Below are 18004 nucleotides of genomic sequence, written 5' to 3'. Positions count from 1 at the left end.
AGAATCTGTAGGTTTTAGGATTGAGGGTGAACCTGGGGAAGGCAGGCAGAACAGCCTCAGTGACACATTGAAGGAAGATTGAGAAAGTGAAGAATGTTGGAGGGCACAGTGAGAACAGATTTAAAGTTTGTAGACCTAGTGAAAACTTGATGAGGGACTTTTTAACCCGGTGAGACACCAGCAATGAGCTGGGAAAGCCTAAAATCCAGTGAGAACCTGGGAAAGGCCTTGGTCCTCAAGGAACCTCTCGGGAAAGCCTTAGATTGCAGTGAATACCTGGAGAAAGCCGTAATTTCCAGTGAGATGTATAAGAAAGTCTACAGCTCCAGTGAGGACTGATAAAGACCTAAGGTCTTTAGGAGATGTTGGAGAAGGTCTTTCTGTTGGCAAGGCCTTATGCCCTAGTGAGAACCTGCAGAAAGTTTGAGAGCACAGGAAAGTTCTTCAGAACCAGAAAAATCCTAATGAAGACTGTCTAGAACCTGTGTGAACTTGGGAAAATTTTTAGGCCCAGTGAGATCCTGAGGAATACTTTAGGATCTAGTGAGACGTTGTCAGGGCATTCAGATCCTGTGAGAATACATGGAAAGCTTTAGACCCCAGTGACTACTTAGGAATGCCGTAGACAACAGTAATGATCTTTGAGGTTTTTAGGTACCGTGGACTATGTCCCAGTTATAACCTTGGATAGGGCATAGACCCAGGTCAGAACCTGGAGAAGCTTTCAGACCCAGAGAGAACATGGGAAAAACCTTAGGCCCATTAGGACCCTGAAAAATACCAGAAGCTCAAACAAAAATCTGGAGAAGGTTTTAGGCCACAGCCACAACCTGTAGAAGGCCTAAATCCTCAATGTGACATTCTGGATGGATCCAAGTTTGACCTTAGAAAAACTTTTAGGTCCATTGAGAACCAGTAAGCTATTTGAGGTCCCAGGGAGAAGCTGAAGAATGTTTAAGGCTACAGTGAGAAACTGTGGGATGTTTTAATCCCCAGTGAGAACATGAAAAGGCCACAGTCTCCAGTGAGAATGAAAATATTGTAAGACTCCTTGAGAATATGGGGAAGGCCTCAGATCCCATGGAAAACCTGGGAAGGCCTTAGGCCTGATGAAGACCTGCAGAAACCCTTAGACACCAGTGAGAATCTGGGAAGGCCTTAGGCTCCAGGGACCATCCAGGAAAGCCTATAGGCTTTTTATAACCTCTAAAAATTCCTTAGACCCAGTGAAAACCTTGGGAAAGCCTTAGACCCCATTGAGTGTTTCAGAAAGACTTTTAGGTCACAGTGAGAAATTTGAAAAGCCTGGAGCCCCAGAGAGAATCTGTAGAAGGTTTCAGGTTCTAGGGGAAGGCAGGCAGAACAGCCTCAGTGAGACTTTGGAGGCCTTTAGCCCCATTGAGAAGCTGAGGAATGTTAGAGGGCACAGTGAGAACAGGTGTAAAGTTTGCAGACCCAGCAAAAGCCTACTGAGGGCCTTTTTGACTGTGTGAGAACCTGGAAAAAATTTGGGCCCAAATACAACTCAGCTCTTAGGATCCAGTGCCAATCTGGGAAGGCTTCGGGCCCCAGTGAAAACTGTAACCTGTGGAATTCTGTAAGCACAATGCTCTTTGGGCAAGGCTTTAGGCAGCAGTGAGAACCTGGAGAACTCTCTAAGCCCCAGTGGGAACCTATAGAAATTTTGCGGCCCCAGTGAGAGGCCATGGAAGCCCCAAGGCCTCAATGAGATACTGGAGAAGGTCTTAGGTCACAGTGGGAACCTGGAGAAGGTTTAGACAACAATGAGAACATGGTGATGGCCTTAAAACACCATCAGGCCAGGCGGTGGTGGCCCATGCCTTTAATCCCAGCACTTGGGAGGCAGAGCCAGGCAGATATCTGTGAGTTTGAGGCCAGCCTGGTCTACAGAGCGAGATCCAGGGCAGGCACCAAAACTACACAGAGAAATCCTGTCTTAAAAAAAAAAAAAAACCCAAACAAAAACAAAAAAAAAAAAAGACATGGTCAGAATGTATGGAAGGCCTTAAAGAATTTGTGAGAACTTGGGAAAATTCTCAAGCCTCAATGAGACCCTGGGTGATACTTTAGGCTTCAGTGAGAACAGAAGGCCCATTGAAAACATGGAGAAGACCTTAGACACCAGTGACTACATGTGAAGGCCTCAGTAAGAATCTGGGAAGACCTCAGATCAGGTTGAAAGTCTTGGAAGGACATAGGACCAGTTGAAAATCTGGGAAGTTACTAAGGCCTCAGTGACATCCTGGGGAAGCTGCAAGGCACAGGGAGAGCATGGGGGGAACCTGAGGCTCCACTGAGTTCCTGATGGATGTCTTAAGCTCCAGTGTGGTAAGATTTTTCTTTGGGTCGCCAGCTCAACAACAAAAGAAATGACAAAGAGGCTTCTTAATTATGAAAACTTGGCCTATAGCTTAAGCTGTTCCTAACTAACTCTTATAACTTAAATTAACCCATTTATAGTAACCTGCATTCTATCATGCGGCGTTACCTCTCTTCCATCTTGCACCTCCCGTTTCTTCTCCACATCTCCTGGCATCTCCCATGCACCTAGCTTCCTCCTTCTCTTCCTCTCTCTCCTAGGAATTCCTGCCTATACCTCCTGCCTAACTATGGGACATTCAGCTTTTTATTACACCAATCACAGCAATACACCTTTACACAGTGTACAAATATCCCACAACACTCCATTGAGAATCTTTTAATGGTTTTATGCCACAGTGGGCATCTCTGGCTGGTCTAAGGCCTTGATGGCACCTCCCAAGGCCTTAGATCCAAGTGAAAATGTAGAGAAAATGTAACCTTTGGTTAGAGAGAATTTGTGGAGGATTGAGTGTTGACGTCTGGTTTCACAGGATTTGTGGAGGAAACAGGGTCACTCCTGGGTGAATAATGACTTGGCTGAAGCAGGGGAGCCAGTTTCTGGTTAACCGATTGACGATTGCTTCGCAAAAGACTTTTTGTGTTGTTGTTATACAACTTATACCTTAGCAAGTCGGTTGCAGCACACCCAAACCTCTCATCTGATGCTTCCCAGGGGAAACAAATGCCAAAGCAATTCTGAGTCAAGCCATCTCAGTTTTCTGTGTCCTCCTACAACCAAGTTTTGCATAGGCTTTGAGCCTTTCAGGAAGAACTCAGGTAAGATTTACATACTTCAAACAGGGGGTAATGAACACAAAAACTAACAGCCACAAAAGCAGATCAAAGCCCAGATGCTAACACTCTGGAATACAAGCCAGCTGCCATGCTCTGTGGGAACTCGCACTACATCTCCCCTTCTGTTTAGGCTATAACTAATTATGTTGGAGATTATGTAGTCTTACAGTAAATACAGCCTTTTAAAATTTTTTTATATATAATTTTTTATTAAAAAAAAGATTTTCTTTTCTTATACATACCAACCCCTGTTCCACTCCCTCTTCTCCCGCTCCCCTCACCTACCCCCATCCCACTCCCATCCCCTCCTCATAGAGAGTACGCCTCCCTTGGGTAGTCAACACAGGCTGTTATACCATGTTGGGGCCAGACCTAGCCCCTCCCTCCTGCATCAAGGCTTAGTAAGGCATCACACCATAGGGAATGGGGTCTAAAAAGCCAGTTTGTGTAACTGGGGTAAGTACTGGTCCCATTGCCAGGGGACTCACAAACATATCAAGCCATGTAACTTTCACCCCCATTCAGAGGGCCTAGTTCGGTCCCATGCAGGCTCCCCAGCTGTCAGTTCAGAGTTCATGAGCTCCCATTAGCTTGGGTCAGCTATTCTGTAGCTTTACCCATCATGATCCTGACCCCTCCTTGCTCTTATAATCCTTCCTCCTTCTCTTCAACTGAACTCCAGGATCTTGGCCCAGTGCTTGGCTGTGGGTCTCTGCATCTGCTTCCATCAGTCACTGGATGTAGGTTCTATGATGGTAATTAGGGTAGACACCAATCTGAGTGCAGGGGAAGGCTAGTTCTAGAACCCTGTCTACCATTGCTATGAGTCTTAGCTGGGGACAATCTTGTGAGTTCCTGGGGTTTTCCCTAGCTGTAGATTTCTCCCCATCCTTTTAATGGTAGATTCTATCAAGATATCTCTTTCATTGCTCTCCCTCCCCGTCTCTCCATGTTCCCACCTCCCCTCCCCTCTATTCCCCCGTCTCAGTTTACCCAGGAGATCTTAACCCTTTCCCCTTCCTGTTTTTTTTTATTGTTTTGTTTTACAATCTTTAAAAAGTAAGACAAAATACATTATAAAGCCAATCAAGTTATTTCTGTTAGAACAGGGATAACAATTGCTAAGATAAGAAATCTAAAGTGATTTACAGGGTTGGATGAGGCTAACATATCTGCAAGGCTTTCCATAACATCCATTCCTGTCACATCAGGTAATTCTTTTTAAAATGTTTCCTTAATTTCTTGCTGTAAATCATTCATCATTTGAGAAGAATTGGGGTGACCCATCAAATGCATCTTAACCTTTTCCCAGCCATACTTGCTATTATTGAACCTTAAACATGTAATACAATAGGATGTAACATTCCAATCACATATTAATTGTATCTGTTCCCTCAGTATTTCTAGCTGATTTCCCAATAGTATAACAGCTTGTCTCAAATCAGCTATTTCATTAACTATCTCACTCTTTTGTTTTATTGTGTTTAAAGTTCTGTAGAGTGTTTATACCAGTCTCTAACGAACTCAGCAGTTTGAATTTCTTTATGAAGTGTGAGTTCAGTTGTTGTGGCAGTAGCAGTCGATGTAATAATTCCCATTACTATAGCAACAACCAATTCAAGCATTTGACGAATTCTTAATATTCTCTCAGCAAGCTTCTGCACTGGAATCATCACAGGTGAGTCTTGCCATGGCCTTGACAGCTTCACCAATATCCAGACTGCTGGCCTTGCTCTAAGAATGTATAATCTTTCAGAAGTTACACTTAAAGACATACTAGAATTAACCCAGGTATGAAGAGTGCAGCATTCATAAGAAATACTATAATAATTATGGTGCCACTGTACAGGCCTCCTCAGTAGCAAAAAAGGCAATGGTACACATGTTTTAAATGGGTTACTTTGATTTAATCTAAAAGACAAAGTATACTTAGCATCCTTAATGTTTAATTTTCCTTCTTATGCTTTAAGAGGGTGGAAGGCACTTGCTAATTTCCACAGGTTAGTCTGAACTGAATTGCCAAATTGCAGGAGAGGACCTAACATTCCAACTTCATGTCATTGGATAGGTTCATTAACAATAGAACAATTTCTACAATTCCATCTTAACTATATCTGTGCAATCTTAATTCTGATTGAGATTATTTTCCTTGAGGGAAACTGTAAGAGCTCCAATTGATGATGTCTCCATAGGAGATATTAATCAGCACTCGAGGGTTCTCACTCTTACGTTGTTGCTAATTACCCAGTCAGATTCCTCATTGGTAACCCACATTTCACAAAAAGGTAGGTTTATGGAACTAGTAACTTTAATCTCCTGTCCTCTTAAACCAGATGCATAAGTCATATAAAACTTATTATGAAAATCCAGGTTAGTGTTTGCTACAGATAATCACCCTTGAAAGGTTATATTTAAACATTGAATTCCATTTCCCATACAAATAGGAATTCCTTGTTCTCTACAGTATAATTTATGATTTCCTTACCCTCCTCCATAGGCTTAGCAGGTCTTTGGTTGTCATAAGGACCAGATAGCCAAGAAGATTCATTAACCACTGCAGGGATATCCATATCTCCCCAACTTACTCCTGTGTTAATTGGATGATTGGTCCCCATTATCTCCACAGATAGTATAACAAGAACAGGGCTGTAGCATTCAAAGTTTTCCCAAGAAGTTGAACAACCACCTCCCCTTTGTCACACAAATTCTTAAGCTGTTCCCAAGTGGATGGATCAGCTGTCCACTTCAAAGGCCTTTCTCATTTTTTTCTTTCTCAGAATCATGTCATTCATATCAGCAGCCAAGGCATCCAAGAGACTCCTCTTGCTCATGTCAGATTTTTATCAATTTTGATAGGATCCATAACTTTTTGTCTGCTACAGAAACATAAGTCCTATCTTAACGCTAAATTTAAAGTTAGTAAAGCATTATTGGATCTATCTCTGGGGAGGGGGAAATCCTCATATCCCCCTTTTGTTTAAAAAGCATCTCTTCTAGAGTGTGATTAGATCTTTCAATAATTGTTTGTCCTGTAGGATTATATGGTATCCCCGTAATGTGTTTTATGTTATAATGTGCAAAAAATGTTTCATTTTATTGGAAACATAAGCCAGGTATTATCAGTTTTTAATTTGTATGGATATGTCCATTATAGCCATTGCCTCTAATAAATGTGTAATTATAGAATCAGCCTTTTCAGAACTTAAGGCAGATGTCCTTTGGGATCCAGAGTATGTATCAATTGTATGATGAATAAATTTTAATTTTTTAAATTCTGTTAAATGAAATACATCCATTTGTATTCCTACAATTTCTTTCTTTCTTTCTTTCTTTCTTTCTTTTTGTATACCTTAAGGATTATGTTCTGCAGGGAAAGGAACTTGATAAAGAACAAGCAGGACAGTTTTTTTTTTTAATTTCTTTAGCTTGTTGCCAGGTAATGGAAGTTTTTCCTTAAGCCTTTATTATTAACATAACAGAATTAAGAAATTCTGAAGGTTCCAGCACATTTCCAATCAGTTTTTTCATTTCCTTTTGCTAATGGCCCAGGAGATCCAGTGTGAGACCGGATATGAGTAGTATATAGGGATAATTTCTGTCCTGGATTGCTTGTTGTGGTTGCATAAATAACAAAGTTAATTCTGAATTATTAGGAATAAGTTCAGCAGTTTCTATATGCAATACAACTCCTTTTATATTGAGAATAAGTAATTATATTAAGAGATTCATTTAAAGTCTAATAAAACTATTAGAGTGCTATATAACTCTGATTTTTGAACTGAAGCATATGGACTTTGAATTACTTTACTTATGTTTCCTGATTTATAACCAGCCATTCCTAATTTATTTGTGTCAGTATAAAATGTAAGAACACCAGAAATAGGTGCTTTTTTATTTTTTTAACTATGCAGGAAAGAATCCATTCATTTCTTTTTATAAACTAAAGTTGCTTACTTTTCAGATATTTGTTCTAATTTCTCCTTAAAAACGCTACAAGCTCTTTGCCAATCATCATTAATCACCCACAATTGTACAATGTCAGCTCTAGTATAGGATACTGCTGTCTCAGCTGGATCCATTCTTGACAATTGATGAAGTCTTATTCTTCCCTTTATTTTTCATTTATGGGGCCTTTTTACTTTTAGGCCCCATAATTGATTAAACATTTTCCCTTCTTCTACCTGGAAATTATTTTTAATTAAACACTTCCCTTTTTTTTCTATGATAAAGGGTCATTTTCCTTGATTCGTAATTTGTCTCAGGAGTCATTCTACTGGTTGCTCCTGAGATGGATAATTCGAATTCCCCATAACCCTGCCACATGCTGGGAGCCCTCTTACCCTGAGAGCACATGTTTTACCTCCAGTCCTGAAGCATCTGGATCTCTATTTTCCAAGCCTCACAACTTAGGCACCAAGTGTCAGTATTTGGTTTCACCTGGGTCCATGGAAGAAATAGAGTCGCTCCAGGATGAATTTTGGCTTTGCTGCAGCAGGGGAGCCAGTTTCTGTTTAGCCCACTGTTACTTCGCAAAAGGCTCTTTTATTGTTATAAAATTTACATCTTAGCAAGTCAGTTTCTGCAAACCAAAACCAATTATCTAAAGCTCCCCAAAAGAAACAAAGGAGAAAGCAATTCTCAGTCAGAGGACATCTCAGTTTTCTGAGTTCTCTTACAACCAAGTTCTGTATAGACTTTGAACCTGAAACAAGAATGTTCAGCCTAAAGAAGGAAGAATGTTCAGCCTAAATCATTCTTCAGCTTCTTCCTGCAGTCTCAAATAGCCTAAGATTCTCAGTGGGCCTGAAAATTTTTCTAAGTTCAAACTTGTATCCAAAGCCATCACATTGAGACCTTAGGCCTTTCTGGTTCTGAAGGACTTTCCCATGTTCTCCCTGTGCTCTCAAACTTTCTGCAGGTTCTCACCAGGGCATAAGGCCTTCTCTAGGTCCTCGCCGACAGAAAGGCCTTCTCCAGCATCTCCTAAAGACCTTAGGTCTTTATCAGTCCTCACTGGAGCTGTAGACTTTCTTACACTTCTCACTGGAACTTATGGCTTTCTCCAGGTATTCACTGCAATCTAAGGCTTTCCTTGAGGACTGAGGCCTTTCCCAGGTTCTCACTGGCTTTTAGGCTTTCCCAGCTCATTGCTGGTGTCTACCGCCTTCTGCAGGTTCTCACTGGGGCCTGAGAACTTCCCAGTTTGTCACTGGTTCTTAAAGCCTTTCCCAGGTTCTCATGTAGCCCTAAGACACAATTCAAAGACTCATTGTGTGCCTGGGCAGCGGTGGTGCACACGTTTAATCCCAGCACTGGGGAGGCAGAGCCAGGGAGATCACTGTGGGTTCGAGGCCAGCCTGGTCTACAGAGCCAGATCCAGGACAGGCACCAAAACTACATGGAGAAATCCTGTCTTGAAAAAAAAAAAAGAAGATTCCTTGTGGCCTCAAAATATCCCCAGTCCTCATGAGTTCTATTAAGTCATTGCCAGACTTTAATTGTATATGAAGAAATTTTCTTTGTTCTCCCTGCTGTCTAAAATTTTTCTGCAGATTCTCACTTGGTCCCAAGGCCTTCTACAGGTTCTCACTAGGATCTAAGGCATCTTAAAAGGTGTGTATATTCCCCATGTGCTTGTTGGAGTCCAAGATCTTTGACAGAGTCTCACTGGAACTTAAGGTTTTCTCCAGGTTCTATCCATGACCTAAGGCCTCCCCGCAAAAGTCTTGGTGAAGTCTAGGATTTTCCCTAGGTTCTCTCTAGGGCTCAAGGCTTTCCCCATGTTATCACTTGGTCCTAAGATGTTCCCAGGTTGTTCACTGCAGCTGAATAACTTCCAAGATTCTCACTGGTGTCTCAGGCATTCCTGAGCTTTTCCATGGGTCCTAAGGCCTTCCCAGGTTTTCAAAGGGGTCTAAGGCCTTGCCCATATTCTCTCTGCATCTTAAAACACGACCCAAGTTCTCACTGGAGCCTATGGCCTTTCCCAGTTTCTCACTTTGGCTTGATCCTCCACATATTTTCTCTGTGACCTAAAAGCCTTGGGAGGACCCATCAAAGAATTAGGCCAACCAGAGATGCTCACTGTGGCATAAACCCTCTAATGGTTCTCAATGGAGCTTAAGGCATCCATCAGGGAAACAGTGGAGGCTCAGGTTTTCCCCATTCTCACTGTGCCTTATAGCTTCCCCAATGTGGTGATATTTTGAACAAATAAAATTTGCCTGAAGATCAGAGGACAGAACAAACCACTAGATTAAATATAGACGCCAGGCAGTGGTGGCCCACACCTTTAATCCTAGCAGTCAGGAGGCAGAGGCAGAGATCTATCTGGATTTCTGTGAGTTTAAGGCCATACTGGGCTACATGAAATCTTAGTCTAAAAAGGAATCCAGTCTAAAAGAGAAACAGAGCCCAGCAGTGGTGGCACACACCTTTAATTCCAGCACTTGGGATCATACTCCTTTAATCTCAGCACTAGGAAGGTTGAAACAGAAAGTGATAAGACTGGGCAGAGACAGGAATATAAGGCGGGAGGAGACAGGAACTCACGCACTTTCAGGGCTCTTTCAGACTGAAGAGTTGGTGAGGTAAGAGATGGTGGCTGTGGCTTGCTCTGCTTCTCTGATTTTTCAGCTTTCACCCTAATATCTGGCTCTGGGTCTTTATTATAAGAACAATTAGGATTCGTGCATTCACCCCAGGATGTCACTGGGGCCCAAGTCGTTCCCCACATTATCTGCTGGTAGTAAGGCTTCCAAGGTTTTCACTCTGATGTGAGGTCTTCCAAGATTCTTCCTGGTATCTAGGACCTTCCAAAGGTTCTCACTGGAGAGAAAGGCCTTTCCAGGGAGCCACTGGTATTTTAGGTCTTCCCCATATTTTCACCATACTTTCAGATCTCACAGGAACCAAAAGCATCACCCAGGATCTCATTGGAGTTTCAAAAATGTTCTGAGTTCTCACAAATTCTTTGAGGATTCCACAGATTTTGACTGTGACTGAATACCATCTCCATGTTCCTAATTGTGGTCTAAACCTTTCTGCAGGGTCTCACTGGGATTTAAGACTTTCTTCAGGTTCCCACTGTGACCTAAGGCCTTCTCAAATATCTCCTTCAGGCTTCAGGGCTTCCTTGGCTTCTCACTAGAGCCTAAAATGCCTATAGGTTCCCACTGGGGCTTAGGGATTTCTGCAGGTTCTCACTGATGTCTAAGGCCCTGGCCAAGAGCATTGTGGCTTACAGAATTCCACAGGTTGAAATTTTTGCTGGGGTCTAAGACCTTCCCAGGTTGTCATTGGGTCTTAAAGCCTTGCCCTGGTTTTCTCTGGATCCTAAAGGCAGGGTTGCATTTGGGTGAAACTTCTTTCTAGGTTCTCACTGAGTTAAAAAGTTGCTCACCGGGGGGGGGGGGGGGGGGGGGGGGTTGCTGGGTCTGAAATTTTTTTAAGAATTTTTTTTATTCATTTTACATGCCAACCACAGATGCCCTCTCTTCCCTCATCCCATCCCCCAGCCTTACCTCTCCAACCCACTCCCCATTCCCTCCTCCAACAAGGTGGGTCTGCAAATTTTACACCTGTTCTTACTGTGCCCTCCAACATCCCTCAGCTTCTCAATGGGGCTAAAGGCCTCCAAAATCTCACTGAGGCTGTTCTGCCTGCCTTCCCCAGCTTCACACTCAATCCTGAAACCTACAGATTCTACTGGGGCTCCAGGCCTTTTCAAGTTTCTCACTGAGACCTAAGGTCTTCCTGAAACACTCAATGGGGGCCTAAGTCTTTCTCAAGCTTTTCACTGGGGTCTAAGGAATTTCACAGTTTATCCCTGGAGCCTAAGGCCTTCCTGGATTCTCAATTGTTGTAGAATAATCTTTTTGTACTATGTGAAGATGTGTCATTCTGATTGGTTTTATAAAAAGCTAAACAGTCAATAGCTAGGCAGGAATTCCAAGCACAGAAGATACTGTGAAGAAGAAAGGCAGAGATGTGAGGAAGACACAGAGGAAGCAGGAAATCGAGATGGACAGTTCATAAATGTGGTAAACAAGCTTGGGGAGGCAGATATATTAATAGAAATGGGTTAGTTTAAATTTTAAAAAGCTAGCTAGAAACAAGCCTAAGCTATTGGCCAAGCTTTCATAATTAATAATAAGTCTCTGTGTCATTATTTGGGAGCTGGAGGGACAGAGAAAGACTTGTTAACTCACTGGTGCCTAAGGGTTTCTATAGTTCTTCACTCAGGCCTAAGGTCTTCCTAGGTTGTGCATGGGGTCTGAGGCCTTCCCCGTATTCTCAGAGAGTCTTACAATGTGGTCCATTCTCACATTCTCACAAGAAGTCACTTAGGTCTTTCTTGGGTTCACATGATGAACTAAAACATTCCACAGTTTCTCAATGTAGCCTAAAACATATCTCAGATTCTTCCTGGGATCTCAAATAGCCTACTGGTTCTTGGTGGGCCTAAAAGTTTGTCTAAGTTCACACTTGGTTTCAAAGCCATCCAGAATATCACATTGAGACCTTAGACCTTCTGTGAGTTGTGGCTAGATCCTGAAACCTTCTCCAGGTTTCACTGGAGCTTCTGGTATTCTTCAGGGTCTCAATGGACCTAGGGTGTTTATCTCTGGATCTGCAAGCTTCTCAGGATTCTGATTTGGGTGTATGTCCTATCCAAGGTTAAAACTGAGGCCTAGGTCTTCCAAGGTTGTCCATGGTACCTACAGCCTATCCACATTGCTGCTGGTGTCTAAGACATTTCCAGGTAGTCACTAGGGTGCTCTGTCCTGCTTTTTTTTTTTTTTTTTTTGATCCTAAGCATTTACTGGGGTCTCACTGGGCCTAAAAATTTTTCCAAATTTCTACAGGTTCTATAAAAACTTTCAATATATTTTCACTGGTTCTGAATGCATTCCACATGTTCTCACTGTGTCCTTGAATATTGTGCACATTCCACTGATGCATAAGGCCTTCTCCAGGTCCTCCTTAAGATCAAAGGCCTTCTCCAAAGTCTCCTAAAGCGGTTATATTTTTCCCTGGTTCTCACTGGACCAGAGAACATCATAATATATCTTACTGGGATATAAGGCCTTCTCCAGGTCCTCACTATAATCTAAGGCTTTCCCCAGTGTCTCTCGGAGGACTGAGGCCCTTCCCAGTTTCTCACTGGGTTTAGGCTTTCTTGGCTCACTACTGGTGTCTAAGGCCTTCTGTAGGTCCCCACTTTGGCCTAAGGCCTGCCTTTCCAGGTCATCATTTCTTCTTTTTTTTTTTTTTTTTTTTTTTTTTGGTTTTTCAAGACAGGGTTTCTCTGTATAGCTTTGCGCCTTTCCTGGAACTCGCTTTGGAGACCAGGCTGGCCTCGAACTCACAGAGATCCGCCTGGCTCTGCCTCCCGAGTGCTGGGATTAAAGGCGTGCGCCACCACCGCCCGGCTCATCTTCTTAAAGACTTGCCCGGGCTTTCACTGAAGCCTAAGAAATGACCCAAATAGTCACTGTGTCCTACAAAAATCCCCAAGTCCTCACAGGCTCTGGAAAGCCTTCACCAGGGTTTCACTGTAGCTGAAAATTTTCTCCTTGTTCTCACCATGGCCTAAAACTTTCTGCAGATTCACACTCAAGTTCAAGGCCTTCTCTAGGTTCTCACTGATATCTAAGGCCTTATACAAAGTCTCTTCAGGGTTTTATCTTCCTCAGATAATTAATGGAGCCTAAAACTTCATCAGATTCTCACTAGAACCTAAGGTTTTCTCCAGGTTCTAACTGTGACCTAAGGCCCTCCCAAATCTCAGTGAAGCCTAAGGCTTTCCCCAGGTTCTCACTGTGGCCCAAGGCCTTCTCCATGTTATCACGGGCTGAAGACCTTCCCAGGTTGGCATTGGAGCCCTAGACATCCAGACTTTCACTTATGTCTAAATTCTTCCTCAAGTTCTCATTGGGATCTAAACCTTCCCTGATTTTCAGTAGGGTCTAAGGTCTTGCCCCCATGTTCTACCTGGATCTTAAAGTTTTCCCCACATTCTCACTGGAGCCTAAGGCCTTCCCCCAGGTTCTTACTGGGGCTTAAACATTCAAGTTTTTCTGGGGCTAAACACCTTCTCCAAGTTCTTACTTGGATCTAAGTTCTTCTCCAGGCACAATGAAGTTTTGTCCTACCCCTAGTTTTCTCTGTGCTCTAAAATATTCTACAGATTGTCAGTGGGACTTAAGACATTCCTCCTGGTCTCAATGTGGCCTCAGGATTTCCCCATGTTCTGACTTGCCCTTAAGTGCCCCAGGTTTTCATTGAGACCTAAGACATTTCAAGTCATCCATTGGGGTTTATTTGACCTAAAAATACCCAGATTCTTGCTATTATCTAAGGCCTTCCACAGATACTCATAGTTGCTTAACACCTTCCCAGATAGTTACTATGGTGGAAGGCTGTGGTAGTTTGAATATAATTGAACCCCATAATCTCATAGGGAGTGGCACTATTAGGAAGTTTGGCTTGTTGGAGTGGGTATGGCCTTTTTCGAGGAAGTGTGTCACAGTGGGGGTGGGCTTTGAAGTTTCCTATGCTCAGGATACCAATCAGTGAGTCATTTTACTTCCGGTTGCCTGCAAGATATAGGACTGTCAGCCACCACCATGTCTGCCTGCATGCTGCCATGCTCTCCGTTATGATGATAATAGACTGAGCTTCTAAAACTGTAAAGAAGCCACCCTAATTAAATGTTTTCTTTATAAGAGTTGCCATGGTCATGGTGTCTCTTCACAGCAATAAAAACCTTAAGACAAATGCCTTCCCCATGTTCTCCATGAGTCTTAAATTCTAACTGAATCCTAAAGCATTAACCAGGACCTTGCTGCATCCTAAAAATGTTCCCAAGTTCTCACAGGTTCTATAAACCTTTGAAAGTTTTTTAATGGGTCTAAAGGCCTTCCAAATATTTTTGCTGTGGCCTAAAACATTCTCCCTATATTCTCACTGAGTTCTAAAACTTGAGGCAGGTTCTTACTATGGCTTAAAGACTTTTCTAGGTTCACTCTCTGGATGAAGAACTTCTCTAATTTCTCATTGACACCTTAGGCATTCCCCAGGTTCTCAATGGAGTCTTAAACTTTCTATAGGTTCTCAGTGGGGCTTAGGTCTTCCAAGGCTTTCTGACCTGCCATCTTCCCAGATTCTTATTGGTGTCTGAGTCTTTCTGCAGGTTCTCACTGGGTCTTAAATTCTCACTGGAGCCTAAAGGATTACCCTGGGACTCACGGGAGTCGAAAAAATTTTCCAAGTTATCATCAGTTCTATAAAGCCTTCAATCAGTTTTTCCTGGGTCTGAAGGCCTTCCCCATGTTCCACTGTGGCCTAAAACATTCTGTGCAGAGCAAACAACTTCCAAACCTATAGAAACAACAGAGACATCTGGCTGCCTGGACAGTCACCCAAGGTTGATCTGCCTACAGGCCTAGAATGTTTGACAGACTTGTCTTGAAGCAGGACTTTTGAAAGACTGTCCTACCTTGTCTTGGCAATGTTTGACAGTGAGCTTCCTTTGCGTCCTGCTTGTCCAATTTGGACAGAATACTGTCAGCAGTTGAGTCAAGGGCAGTTTCTCACCAAGTGGCTAACTCTATGTGAAAGAAAAATCCATATGGACGCTCTTCAATGCCCATCATCCTTTTTTGAAATAAATTGGTGCTGCCAGAAGCAGATGTGCCTCACCATCATAAAAAGTCTTATGTTATTAATACAGCTTAAATGCCACATTCTGTAGGCCCATCTCTTTATCTAAAACATATCTTTGTTTGACCTTGAAAACATGCCTAACATGGCCACAAAATTGATTGTTAGATAACTACTAACCTGTATTTCTGAATTATCCTAAATGATTTGTAATAATAACTTTGAAGAACTAGAAATTTACTTCACACTGTTTAATAAGCTGTATAGGTACAATACCTTAACAAGAGTAGAAACATATACAGTGTAACAAAATAACCTTAAATTTGTATCAATATAGAAATTACCTTAAACAAGAATTGAAACATTTATAGGGTCATAGGCTCTGTTGATAACATGTGAAAGGCCTTAGGCCCCAGTATCATCCTGGGTAAGCTGTAAGGCTCAGTGAAAACATGGGGAAAACTTTAGGCCCCATTTTGACACTGAAGAATTCCTTAAGCTGGAGAGAGAATTTGTAGAAGGATTTAGGTCACATAAGAACCTGGGGTAGGTATAAGGCCTCAATGTGGCTGGAGAAATCCTTAGCTCCAAGTGAGAATGTCAAAAGGACTTTGGCCCCAGTAGCACCTTTCTAAAATTTTAAGATCACAGTGAAAGCATGGGGAACATCTTCAACCCAGTGAAATCTTGGAGATGGCCTTATAGATCCTGTGAGAACTTGGAATATTTTTAGATTCTAGTGAATTCTTGAGCAAGGTCTTAGGTTACAGTGAGACCCTGGGCTAAGCTTTAAAACTGAGTGACACATTGGGAAGGTCTTAGGTCTGAGTGAGTGCCTTCAGAAGGCCTTAGAAACTAGTAAGAAACTGTGAAGGCCTAAGGCACAATGAGAACCTCAGAAATGCCTTAGGCCTCAAGGAGACATTGAGGAAGGGTTGAGATCACAGTGAAAATCTGGAAAAGGCCTTAAGGCCCCAATGATATTCCATAGAAAGTTTTAGGCTCCAGTGAGGACCTATAGGAGGTTTTAGGCCACAGTGAGACCTGGGGAAGATTTAGACATCAATAAGATCCTGGAGAAGGCCTTAAATCATAGTTAGACTCCAAAGAAGGCCTTAAACCCAAGTGAGAACCCATAGAAAATTTAAGGCCACAGTAAATACAGGCAAAAGACCTTCAGAAGGAGTGAAATCCTCTGAAAGGTATCTTTGGGAAAGTTTTAGGTATAAGAGAGGCCCTAGGTAATTACCTAGAGCCTAGGTTATACCTTAGTCTATGGTGAAAATCTGAACAAAGCTTTAAGACCCAGTGAGAACATGGGGGAAAGTCTTAGGCCCCAGTGCAGACTTGGGAAGTGCTTAGGCTCCAGTTAGAATGGGTAGAAGGTTTTTGGTCCAAGAGAGAACTCGTGGTAGTGCTTAGGATGCAATGACACTTAAAAAAGGCCTTAGATTACAGTGAGAACCTGAAGAAGGTTTTAAGTCACAGTGAGACATGGAGAAGACTTTAGACTCCAGTGACAATCTGTGAAGGCCTTGGCCCCAGTGACAACCTGTGGAAGGCCTTAGACACCAAGGATAATCTGGAAAGGCTTTATGCCCCAGTGACATCCTGGGAAAGCTGTCATCCCAGGTGATAACCTGGATAAGGCTTAAGTCCCAGAAAGAACCTGAAGAAGCTTTAAGACCTAGTGAGAACATGGGAGAGACCTTAGGCCACACTGAGTCTCTGTGGAATGCCTTAAACTCCAGTGAGAACCTGTATAATGTATGAGGCTACAAAGAGAACCTGAGGAGGGCCTCAGGCTTCAATAAGATTTTAAGGGAGGCCTTATTTTATAGTGAAAAACTGGAAAAGGACTTCCAGTGAGAATCTGTAGAAGTTTTAGGTTTCAGTTAGATCCTAGGAAAGTCCTAGATCCTCAGTGAGACTTTGAAGAAGGCCTTAGATCCTGCTGAGAACTAGGAGAATACCTTTCACACTAATGAGAACCTGTAGAAGATTGTAGGTAGGATGCAGTGATAACATGGTAAAAGTCTTCTGACCCAGTGAAAACCCTTTGAAGGCCTTATACACCCTGTGAGAACTTCAGAAATTTTTAGGCCCTGGTATGATCCTTACAGATTACTTAGCATGCACTGAGAACCTGTGCAAGTCTTCCATACCCACTGGGAACACAGAAAAGGCAATAGACCCCTTGAAATCCTGGGAAGTTCTTGTGTTTCTCTGAGAATATGTGGAAGGTTTTAAGCCCCAGTGAGAACCTGAAGAAGGTTTTAGGTCACAGTCAGAAGATGGGAAAAGCATTCAATAGGAAGGAAAACCTATCAAAGGCCTTATAGATTTTGTGAGAATGTGGGAAAATTTTTAGGTCACAATGAGAACCTGGGTAATGCCTTATCCTACAGTATGAACCTGGGCAAGGCTTTAAGACCCAGTGAGAACATGGAGAAGCTCTCAGACTCCAGTGACAGCATGGCAAGCACTCAGGCCCAAGTGAGAACCTGCAGGTTTCAGGCCACAGCGAGAAGATGGGAAAGGTCTTTAGATGGAGTGAATCCCCACTGAAGGCCTACAGTACCTGAGAGAAGTTGGGAGAATTTTAGGTTCCAGAGAGACCCTGGGAAATGCTTTATAAGACACAGTGAGAACATGGGTACTGTCTTAGACCACAGTGACAACCAGGTAAGACCTTGGACACCAGTGAGAATTTGAGAAGGTCTTAGTCCCTGGTGACAGTCTGGGAAGGCCTTAGGCTCCTTAGATCCTGTAGAAGGTTTTAGGCTGTAGTAAGAACCTGGAGAAGGTCTTTAGACCCAGTGAGAACATATAGAAAGTTTAGGCCACAGTGAGGATGTGGGACAGTTCTATGGATCCAGTGAAACTTGTCAAAGGCTATATGGATACTGTGAAAACTTGGGAAAATGTCTGTGCTCCAGTGAGATCCTGGGCAATGAATGCCTCAGGTTCAGTGAGAATCTGTTCAAGGATTTAAGATTCATTGAGAACTTTGGGAAGACCTTAAGGTTCACACAAACCTGTCAAAGAATTTATAGATTATGTAAGAACTTGGAAACTATTTTAGGGAACAGTGAGTCCCTGGGTAATGCCTTAGCCTCTAGTGAGAACCTGGGCAAGTCTTTAAGACCCAGAGAAAACA

This window comes from Peromyscus californicus, unplaced genomic scaffold (assembly GCF_007827085.1).
Source record: "Peromyscus californicus insignis strain IS unplaced genomic scaffold, ASM782708v3 Scaffold_4__1_contigs__length_199733344, whole genome shotgun sequence".
Lineage (NCBI taxonomy): Eukaryota > Metazoa > Chordata > Mammalia > Rodentia > Cricetidae > Peromyscus > Peromyscus californicus.
This window is presented reverse-complemented; position numbering follows the sequence as displayed.